Consider the following 10,950-nt stretch of genomic DNA (forward strand, 5'->3'; position numbering starts at 1 on the left):
GATAGATAGATAGATAGATAGATAGATAGATAGATAGATAGATAGATAGATAGATAGATAGATAGATAGATAGATAGATAGATAGATAGATGATAGATATAGAGATATATGATAGATAGACACAATAGATAGATATAGAGATATATGATAGATACGAAAGAAAGATATAGATAGAGATAGATAGATATGATAGATAGATGGTAGATAGATAGATGGATAGATAGATAGATAGATAGATAGATAGATAGATAGATAGATAGATAGATAGATAGATAGACAGATAGATATAGATACGATAGAAAGATATAAATAGATATAGATAGATTGTAGATAGACAGAGAGATGATAGATAGATATAGATACAATAGATATATATATATATAGATATGGTAGATAGATGATAGATAGATAGATAGACAGAGATGATAGATAGATAGATATAGATACAATATATATATAGATATATAGATATGATAGATAGATAGATAGATAGATAGATAGATAGATAGATAGATAGATAGATAGATAGATAGATAGATAGATATGATCAGTGGTGGGATTCAAATAGGTGAACAATCAGTTCTCTGTGGGGATGCTGCTTCTGGAAGTTCGTCCTGGGCCTGGGCAACAAAAAATTAGCTACCGGCTCTGCCAAAGTGGTGCAAACCGGCTGAATCCCACCACTGCTTATGACCATTTTTCACGCTTACGACCGTCGCAGCAGCCCCAAGGTCACGTGATCGAAATTCGGACGCTTGGCAACTGGCATGTACTTATGACTGTTGCAGCATCCTGGCGGGTCCTGTGATCCCCATTTGGCACCTTCCCTGCCGGCTTCCGACAAGCCGAGTCAATGAAGGAAACCCTAGATTCGCTGAACGACCAGACAGTTCCCTTAACGACGTGGCTGGGAAAACGTGGCTGGGAAACCCTGGGAGCGGGAAGTCGATGCCTATCTAGCGACGAAATATTTGTCAAGTCGCCTCCCCTTTTCCCGTACGACAAGGAGAGCTAGAAACCTAATCTTTCGTTTGATCTTTGCTGCCTCGCCGTGTCTTTTCGGAAGCTCACGCCTAATGCATAAATGCAGGGTTGGCTGTTTATTTTTTTTTTTATAAATCAGCTTAGGATTTCAAGATTTATTTAGCCGCCCAGGCGCAACCCTTCCGAAAGCACCGAGTTGGCAAAATAAAAAAAAGGGACAAGAAAAAAGGAACAAGAAAAAAGGAGCAAGGTGAAGGAGGAATACACAACAGACCCCCCCCAAAAAAGGGGGGGGAAGGAAGTTTTTTTTTTTTTGCCAGCTCGGTATCTTAGATCTGTAAACGCCAGTTCCTGTCTCATTTGCTAGGCTTCTGCCAACCTGTCACCAGGGTCACACCTTGGAGACGGGAGAGGGAGAAAGGAAGGAAATCAGAAAATTCTCACCCCCTCTAGGCCACGTCCTGGGGGGAAATTCCTGAAAGTAACAACGGATCCCAGTTCGTTCCTTTGAATTCATCTTCCACCCTGTCCCAAAGGCGGGTCAAGTCCTCCTATTAAGAAAGCAGGAGATGCTGCAAAACGATGACGGTAATTATTGCCCATTTCTAACCTGCTGAGCCCTTCCTCCGTACACTCCATTCCCCCTTTGGAAGCTCCAGATAATATTATGGTTTGTGACTCCTTCGTGCGGTCTGAACTGGGTGGTTTTCTTGCAGACGTTTCATGACCCAACTAGGGAACATCATCAGTGCTAGAAAGGAGTGGGGCTTGCGGTGAGGAGGAGGAGGAGGAGGAGGAATGTGGGGTCCTTGGTGCTTTCTGAGCTTCGTGATTTTCTTGCAGATGTTTCCTGACCCAACTAGGCAACTTCATCAGTGCTCGAAGAGAGCGGGATCTTCTCTCTCTCTTTCTCTCTCTCTCTCTCTCTCTCTCTCTCTCTCTCTCTCTCTCTCTCTCTCTCTCTCTCTCTCTGTGTGTGTGTGTGTGTGTGTGTGTGTGTATGTATGTATGTATGTATGTGTATATATATGTGTGTGTGTGTGTGTAAATTTTTAGATTGCTAACAAAGAATTAAAGGGAGACTGATCTGCATTTCAAACTTATTTGTTCTCATCAGTCAGCCATACCCTTCTGAGATTCGAACCTGGGCTGATTGCACATTACGCAATTGTTTTAACCCCTGGGCAATCAAAAAAAATAATAATTTACACAAATATGAGCTGTCACTACTGTGACCACTGCCTGTGGATGGCCTTGGGTTAGGCTGAAACAGGAAATAAGATTTGTCCCATGTTTGGGGCCTAGCAAGGTAATCTAAATACTTAACAAACATTTCTCTCTCTCTCTCTCTTTCGCACACACACACACACACACACACACACACACACACACACACACATATATATATATATATATATATATATATATATATATATATATATATATATATATATATATGTTTTCTGAGGTTTTCGCGGGTGTTTGTATGTAGATCTTTGGTCATTCGGGTTTTTCCCCACGTAGAATTGGAGGTATAAGAGCAACGTTTCGACGAATCTCATCCGTGATATATATCACTTGCCCTATCAGTGTTGGCGGGAATGTTTTATTTTTGTGGGTTTTTTGATTAGGCTGCTGTATGGTGTACTGGTATAAGGAATTCCCTTCTAGACTGTGAACAGAATAACGGAATAACAGAGTTGGAAGGGACCTTGGAGGTCTTCTAGTCCAACCCCCTGCTCAGCCAGGAGGCCCTATACCAGGGGTAGGCAACCTTGGCTCTTTTATGACTTGTGGACTTCAATACCCAGAATTCCTCAACCAGCCATGCTGACTCAGGAATTCTGGGAGTTGAAGTCCACAGGTCATAAAAGAGCCAAGGTTGCCTACCCGTGTCCTATACCATTCCAGACAAGTGGTTGTCCAGTCTCTTCTTAAAAACCTCCAATGTTGGAGCACCCACAACTTCTGGAGGCAAGTAGTTCCACTGATTAATTGTTCTTAATGTCAGGAAGTTTCTCCTTAGTTCCAGGTTGCTTCTCTCCTTGATTGGTTTCCATCTGTTGCTTCTTGTCCTCCCTTCGGGCGCTTTGGAGGATAGCTTGACCCCCTCCAATACTTGAAGACTGCCATCATGTCACCCCTGGTCCTTCTTTTCATTAAACTAACAGAACAGAATAACAGACTTGGACGGGATCTTGGAGGTCTTCTAGTCCAGCCCCCAGCTCAAAGCAAAGCTCTTATACCATTTGAGACAAGTGGTTGTCCAGTCTCTTCTTAAAAACATCCAGTGATGGAGCACCCACAACTTCTGGAGGCAAGTAGTTCCACTGATTAATTGTTCTCAATGTCAGGAAGTTTCTCCTTAGTTCCAGGTTGCTTCTCTCCTTGATTAGTTTCCCTCCGTTGCTTCTTCTCCTGCCTTCAGGACTCCCCTCAATTTTTACGGCAGCCCCTCAAATATCAAAACCCCGCTGTCACATCACCCCTAGTCATGAAACGTCTTCAAGAAAACCACCAAGCTCAGACAGCACCAAGGACTCCACAGATCATCAGCCTTGAGCTACAAATATTGTCTTCCAGCAATATTACAATTTTTGCAGCTATCAAACTTTCCTGGGAATCTTCTACAACTCGGTTAGACTTTTCCCAAAGAGTTCTTGGGTTTTTCTCTCCAGTTCTGTAAACATTTCAATTCCAATCCGATGTTCTTCTGCTTCTTCTGATTAATTATTGAAATTCAGGCTGGACTTCAACTCCCAGAATCCCCCAATAAACCCTTTGAATTCTTAGGGTCACATAGGGAAGTTTCAATCTGAGAAATAAATTCAAGCAGCCCGCTAAACCTGGTTAGACTGGACCCTGATTTGATTCCTTAGTTTGTAGAGGAGGGAAGCTGGCTTCTTGTGTGAATGGAGGCCCTTCGGGTTAATTTATAGCAGGGGGGTCTTCAAACGTGGCCCTTTTATGACTTGTGGACTTCAACTCCCAGAATTCTCCAGCAAGCATTAGTTTGCTCTCTTGTAATCCCTTCCTCTGCAATCTCTCCGCTTTAATAGGAGGGGAAAAAACAATAACCCAGGCATGGCTGGCTGAGGAATTCTGGGAGTTGAAGTCCACAAGTCATAAAAGGGCCAGGTTTGAAGACCCCTCCTTGTGGACTTCAACTCCCAGAATTCCTCAGCTATGCATGCTGGCTGAGGAATTCTGGGAGTTGAAGTCCACAAGTCATAAAAGGGCCAGGTTTGAAGACCCCTGATGTATAGGTTAGAGCTGGGGGTGGGGGGACGGGGAATAGAATGACATGCATTAAATACAGATTGCTGGAAATTGCCAATCCTGAATAAACTCTGTGAACTATTAAATGCGTTGGTAGGGAAACTTAAGTCCATTTGAATATGCTTATTAAAGCATAACAGCTTAATCTTCATACCAAGGCAGCAGCAATACATTTAAATGTGCTGGAATTCCTTTTTCGTAATACCCTCGAGAATGACAATTAAAAGTTACTATTATTGTTGTTCTTATCATTCAAAACGGCTTATTAAAATAAGCGGGCGGTATAAATTAGCCATAAATTGAACACAAAGCATCTGGAGTCTTTTTTTAGATCAGCGCTTTTTTTTTTTTTTTACCTCGACCATTTTTAAGATGGGTGGATTTCAACTCCCAGAATTCCCCCCTGCCCCCCCCCCCGCGCCAGCCTTGCTATTCAGCCAATTTCCACCTGTCAAGTGTCCTGGGTTCAACATGACCCCCTTTTGCGACAACAACCGGGGTGACTAATTTAACGGCTACGGGGATACCCTTAAGAAATGTGACGAGCCAAGTCGTATAATGGGACCAAACTCACTTAACAAACGTCTCCCTTAGCGACCTAAATTCTGGACTCAATCTGTGGCCGTAAGTCGAGGACTCCCGTTTCTCTAGCAAAGCAAATAAGTTTTGATCTGTTAACCTAGCTATCTCCAGAAATTCCCCTGCTGCTTCGATGCTTCTCTGAAGAGAATTTTTTTTAAAAAAAACCTAGATTTGAATTCCGGAGCGAGAAGTCATAAACTTTCAAAGCATCATGGTTAATAAGTGACTCGGATTTAAATCCTGCTTCTTTCGACCTTCATTAAGCCTGTTTGCTCCAAGCTATTCTGGCTTTACGTCCAGGGTGTGGGACCTCATGCTGAGCAAGCTCTGAGCAACCTTGGCAGTAGAAGTCAGGAGTAAGAAAAAAAAAACGCAGCTTAGTTTACCAAGAGGTTCAGCCCATTTTGGGAGATCCAGCATAATGGGAAGATGGAGCTTCATTTTGGAGAAGCAGTCTATACTTGAATTGTTGATGCGAGGAGAAGAATAGAACAGAACAGAACAGAATAGAATTAGAATACAAATAAGAAGAATAGAATAGAATAGAATAGAATAGAATAGAATAGAATAGAATAGAATAGAATAGAATAGAATAGAATAGAATAGAATAGAATAGAATAGAATAGAATAGAATAGAATAGAATAGAATAGAATAGAATAGAAATAGCAGATTGTAGAATAGAATAGAATAGAAACAGCAATTTGTAGAATAGAATAGAATAGAATAGAATAGAATAGAATAGAATAGAATAGAATAGAATAGAATAGAATAGAATAGAATAGAAACAGCAATTTGTAGAATAGAATAGAATAGAATAAGAAATAAAGAAGAGAATAGAATAGAATAAGAAATAAAGAAGAGAAGAGAAGAGAAGAGAAGAGAAGAGAAGAGAAGAGAATTTGGAAGGGTCCTTGGAGATCTTCTAGTCCAGCCCCCCGCTCGAGCAGGCGAGCCTATGCCAACAATAGAAGAATAGAATAGAATAGAATAGAATAGAATAGAATAGAATAGAATAGAATAGAATAGAATAGAATAGAATAGAATAGAAACAGCAATTTGTAGAATAGAATAGAATAGAATAAGAAATAAAAAATAGAATAGAATAGAATAAGAAATAAAGAATAGAATAGAATAGAATAGAATAGAATAGAATAGAATAGAATAAGAAATAAAGAATAGAATAGAATAGAATAGAATAAGAAATAAAGAATAATAGAATAGAATAGAATAGAATAGAATAGAATAGAATAGAATAGAATAGAATAGAATAGAATAGAATAGAATAGAATAGAATAGAATAGAATAGAATAGAATAGAATAGAAGAGAAGAGAAGAGAAGAGAAGAGAAGAGAAGCTGGAAGGGACCTTGGAGGTCTTCTAGTCCAGCCCCCTGCTCAAGCAGGAGAACCTATACCATCTCAGACATGCGGGTGTCCAGTCTCTTCTTAAAAATCTAGCATCCTTGAGTTACGATCACAGTTAGGCCCAAAATTTATGTTGCTAAGTGAAACCTGTGTTCAGTGAGTTTGGCCCCATTTTTACAACCTTGCTTGTCACAGTTGTTAAGTGAATCACTGCAGTTCTTAAGTTAGTGACATGGTTGCTAAGTGAATCCGGCTTCCCCCATTGACTTTGCTTGTCGGAAGGCCACAAAAGGGGATCACAGGATCCTGGGAGACACAGCGACCGTCATCAATATGAGTCAGTTTCCAAGCATTTGAATTTTGATCGTGAGACCATAGGGGATGCTGCAATGGTCGTAAGTGTAAAAAACGGTCATAACTCCGGTCACTAAATGAACCATTGAAAGTCGAGGGCCACCTGTATGTTTTATGATGACTGAGTGGGGAAATGTCTATTAATTTTTATTCTCTGATAAATCAGTGTCACTAGCCAAACAGCATCTCCGAGTGGTTTTGACTAAGGGAGTCCTCGACATATGACGCAACTGGGACTAGGGTCACCGCTGCTAAGCAAGGCAGGCGTTAAGTGAGTTGCACCCACCCTTACGGCCTTTGTCTCACAGCTGTTAAGCGAATCACTGCAGTCAGTAAGTGAATCGTGCAATCGTTAAGCGGATCTGGCTGAAGGTTGTTAAATGGGGATCACGTGACCCCCAGGATGCTACAACTGTTGTAAATGCAGCTACTCCTGTGGTAGACTTACAACAGTTCATTTAGGGACCATTCAAAGTTACAACAGTACTGAAAAACGGGACTGACGACCATTTTGCATACTGCAGCGTCCCCTGGGGTCCAGTGGTTTCCATTCGGAGGTTTGACAACTGACTCACACTTATGACCATCGCGGTGTCCCCTGGGGTCACCGGTTGTAGGTCACTCGTTTTGGTCCTCTTGTAACTTTGAACCATCGCTAAGTGAGCTGTTGTAAGTCGAGGACTACAAGGCCCACCTTCCCCGACTAATGCCTTTTGGATCTGGCATGATTCCACTCCCATTCTGGTAGTCCTCGACTTACAGCTGTTCATTTAGCGACCGTTTGGTGACGACGGCACTGAAAAAAAGCGACTTACGGCCGTGTTCCACACTTACGACCGTCACAGCATCCCTGCGGGTCACATGATCAAAATTCAGACCCTTGGCAACTGACATTTATGATGGTCGCAGCGTCCCAGGGTCACCTGATCCCCTTTTGGGACCTCCCAACAAGCAAAGGGGAAAGCCAGATTCACTTAACGACCGTGTGACTAGTTTAGCAGCTGCAGGGACTCACTTAACAACGGGGGCAAGAAAAGTGGAGCAAAACTGACTTAAGAACTGTCTTGCTTAGCGACGGAAATGACAGGCTGAATTTTGGTCGTAAGTTGAGGACTACCTGCAATTTCCAGAACGCACCGACCTCCCCCTTTTTTTTCTTCTTCTCCAACTTCGCCCTGATATTTCTTGCAAAGACAAGGAGCCTCTTCTGAAAATCTTCTAAGCCTTGACCATCTTGTCCTCGTGGCTATTAAGCCCAGAAGACCTTGTCCAGGCCGTCCTTGACTTACATCCTTGACTTACGACCACAGCTGAGCCCACAATTTCCGTGGTTAAGCGAGACCTTGGTTAAGCGAGTTTTGCCCCGTTCTACGACCGTTCTAGCCGCCGTTGTTAAGTGAGCCACGGCTAAATGAGGAACAAGGTGGTTAAGTGAATCTGGATTCCCCCATTTGCCTGTCCGAAGGTGGCCAAAGGGGATCACGTGATCCTGGGACACTGCGACCGTCATAAATACGAGCCCGTTGCCCAGCGTCTGCATTTCGATCACGTGACGTCCGGCGGACGTTAAGTGTGAAAAAACACCGCCCTAAGTCGCTTCGAACAGCCCCTAAAGAAACGGTTGTAAGTTGAGGACGACCTGTACTTTTAAGACTGCAGCGTCAGAGCCTCGCAAGGATGTGAGAATTCCAGTGTTGTACACATACACACACCCACGCTGGTGGTTCTCGGCTAATCCTAATTACAGGGTGCACAAACAGGCCACTCTTGCAAGCCAAGTGACTACGTCAAGGCAACACTTTCGCTACACAACCAGCCCGGTTTGGCTTCTCAAGGAAGGAGGAGGGAGCCAAATTAAATTAAAAAGAGAAAAAGGAAACACACACACACACACACACACACACTTCTCCGATTCTTTCCCACCGCTTTTCTAAAGTTTTAAAAAAAAACCGACAACTCGCTTATTCGAAAAATAACAAAAGCAAAAGAGAGGGAGAGAGGCAAAAAAAACAACACAACCCAACAACCACACACCTCCTATTTCTCCCAGCAAGCCTTTCCAAACGGCAGGCACACCTAATCCAAAAAATTCTTCAAACTTTTAAACATTGCTCCAGTCATGTTCCTTCTCCCTCCCTCCCTGCCCCCCGCCCCCACTTCGGAGGACTTGGCTCAAGTGCTTCAACTTTCTGTTTCAAAACACACACACACACACACAAAACCACAACTTGCTGGTTTCTTGGCAAAGTCATTTGGCAGATGGTTTGGTTTTCCCATCCAACCTTCTCTGAATTGAAGATTTTGGCATGTCATCAGTTACATAAGGATGAATATTAGAGAGGAGAGGAGGAAAAAATGGAAGAGAAGAGAGAAGAGAAGAGAAGAGAAGAGAAGAGAAGAGAAGAGAAGAGAAGAGAAGAGAAGAGAAGAGAAGAGAAGAGAAGAGAAGAGAAAAATAAGGAAAGGAGAGCAGAGGAGAGCAGAGGAAAGGAGGAAAAAATGGAAGAGAAGAAAGATAAAATAAGGAAAGGAGAGCAGAGGAGAGGAGGACAAAATGGAAGACAAGAAAAGAGAAGGAAAGGAGAGAGGAGAGGAGGAAAAAATGGAAGAGGAGAAGAGAAGAGAAGAGAAGAGAAGAGAAGAGAAGAGAAGAGAAGAGAAGAGAAGAGAAGAGAAGAGAAGAGAAGAGAAGAGAAGAGAAGAGAAGAGAAAAAATAAGGAAAGGAGAGCAGAGGAGAGCAGAGGAAAGGAGGAAAAAATGGAAGAGAAGAAAGATAAAATAAGGAAAGGAGAGGAGAGCAGAGGAGAGGAGGACAAAATGGAAGACAAGAAAAGAGAAGGAAAGGAGAGAGGAGAGGAGGAAAAAATGGAAGAGGAGAAGAGAAGAGAAGAGAAGAGAAGAGAAGAGAAGAGAAGAGAAGAGAAGAGAAAAAATAAGGAAAGGAGAGCAGAGGAGAGCAGAGGAAAGGAGGAAAAAATGGAAGAAGAAAGAAAATAAGGAAAGAAGAGAGGAGAGGAGGAGGAGGAGGAAAAAATGGAAGAAGAGAAGAGAAGAGAAGAGAAAAAATAAGAAGGAAGGAGAGGCGAGGAGACGGAATGGACAGGAGAGGAGAAGAAAAGAAAAGAAGGAAAGAAGAGAGAAAAAAAGAAGAGAGAAAAGAAAAAAAAGGGAAGACCCAAAAGACAAAAATAAAAAGAGGAGGAACGAAAGAGCGAAGGAAAGAAAAGAGAGAAGAAGAGAGAGAAGAAGAGGAGAGCGAAGAGAAAAAGAAAAAAGAAAGGAAATAGAAAAGGTCGCACGGAAAATCCAGTAAAATCCCCCCCTTTTTTTTTCTTCTTCAGCCATCCCAGGACTCAAAACAATCTGCAAAGGGGGGGGTTGCTTCCGAAATGAGTGACAGCCTCTCCCGAGGGACCCCCCCCCCATCAAACCTTTCAGCTTTGCAAATATTCTCCAAGGTCCTCCTCCCTCCCTCCCTCCCTCCTTCCCCCCCACCCCATTTCCCCCCCACCCCATTCCCAACAGGATTGCCAAAGATCATCCTTGGGGAATTCCCCCCCCCCACCCAGCTCTCACCCCAACCCCCATCCCGACCTTCCCCATTCCAGGCTCCAGCAAAAACCCTCCCCTGCAAAAACAAACGAAGCTGGCCTCTTCCCTACCGGTTGAATTTCTGCCTGCCTGCCTGCCTGCCTTGCTTTGCTTTGCCAGCTGGCTGTCAAAAGTCCCGAACAAGTTTTTTAAACTCAAGTCAAACTTTCCAGTAGAGAGTCATTCCGCGGGAAAGTTGCCTGCTCTTTAGGGGTTGCCCCTCTTTAGAAGTCCGAGGTCCAGCAGAAATAGCTTTGGAGGGGGGGGAAGGCTGATGCCAGAAAATGGGGCTGGACCCCCAAATCAGAGGGGCTTCTTACCTGCTTTGCAAAGAAGCCGAGATCACGGAGGAGGAACCAGCCAATTGCGGCTTCCTTCTTTCCCCGCAATAGCCGTTTTGCTCCTGTGCAGGCGGGTATTAAACTTACCAGCTGACCTGAGGCTCAGGTAACCCTGTTGCACAACTTCCTGTTTACCTGGGCAATTCTCTTTCCTGTGCATTTCTCTCTCTCTCTCTCTCTCTCTCTCTCTCTCTCTCTCTCTCTCTCTCTCTCTCCCTCCCTCTCTTTCTCTCTCTCTCTCTCTCTCTCTCTCTCTCTCCCTCCCTCTCTCTCTCTCTCTCTCTCTCCCCCTCCCTCTCTTTCTCTCTCTCTCTCTCTCTCTCTCTCTCTCTGTCTCTCTCTCTCCCCCTCCCTCCCTCTCTCTCTCTCTCTCTCTCTGTCTCTCTCTCTCTCTCCCCCTCCCTCTCTTTCTCTCTCTCTCTCTCTCTCTCTCCCTCCCTCCCTCTCTCTCTC

The 10,950-nt window shown here is 43.5% G+C and overlaps 1 protein-coding gene across 1 annotated transcript in view; it reads right to left on the reverse strand.

Annotated features, from left to right (window-relative positions):
- FAM110A (family with sequence similarity 110 member A) overlaps window positions 1-10,558 on the reverse strand; it is a 36,672-nt gene extending 26,114 nt beyond the window's left edge. The window contains exon 1 of the mRNA XM_081323812.1: window positions 10,477-10,558. The gene's annotated coding sequence lies outside the window, so the exon portion shown is untranslated. The remainder of the gene's footprint in view (window positions 1-10,476) is intronic.
- Window positions 10,559-10,950: the final 392 nt, after the last annotated feature.

The sequence above is a fragment of the Vipera berus genome (assembly GCF_964194415.1).
Source record: "Vipera berus genome assembly, chromosome: 3".
Lineage (NCBI taxonomy): Eukaryota > Metazoa > Chordata > Lepidosauria > Squamata > Viperidae > Vipera > Vipera berus.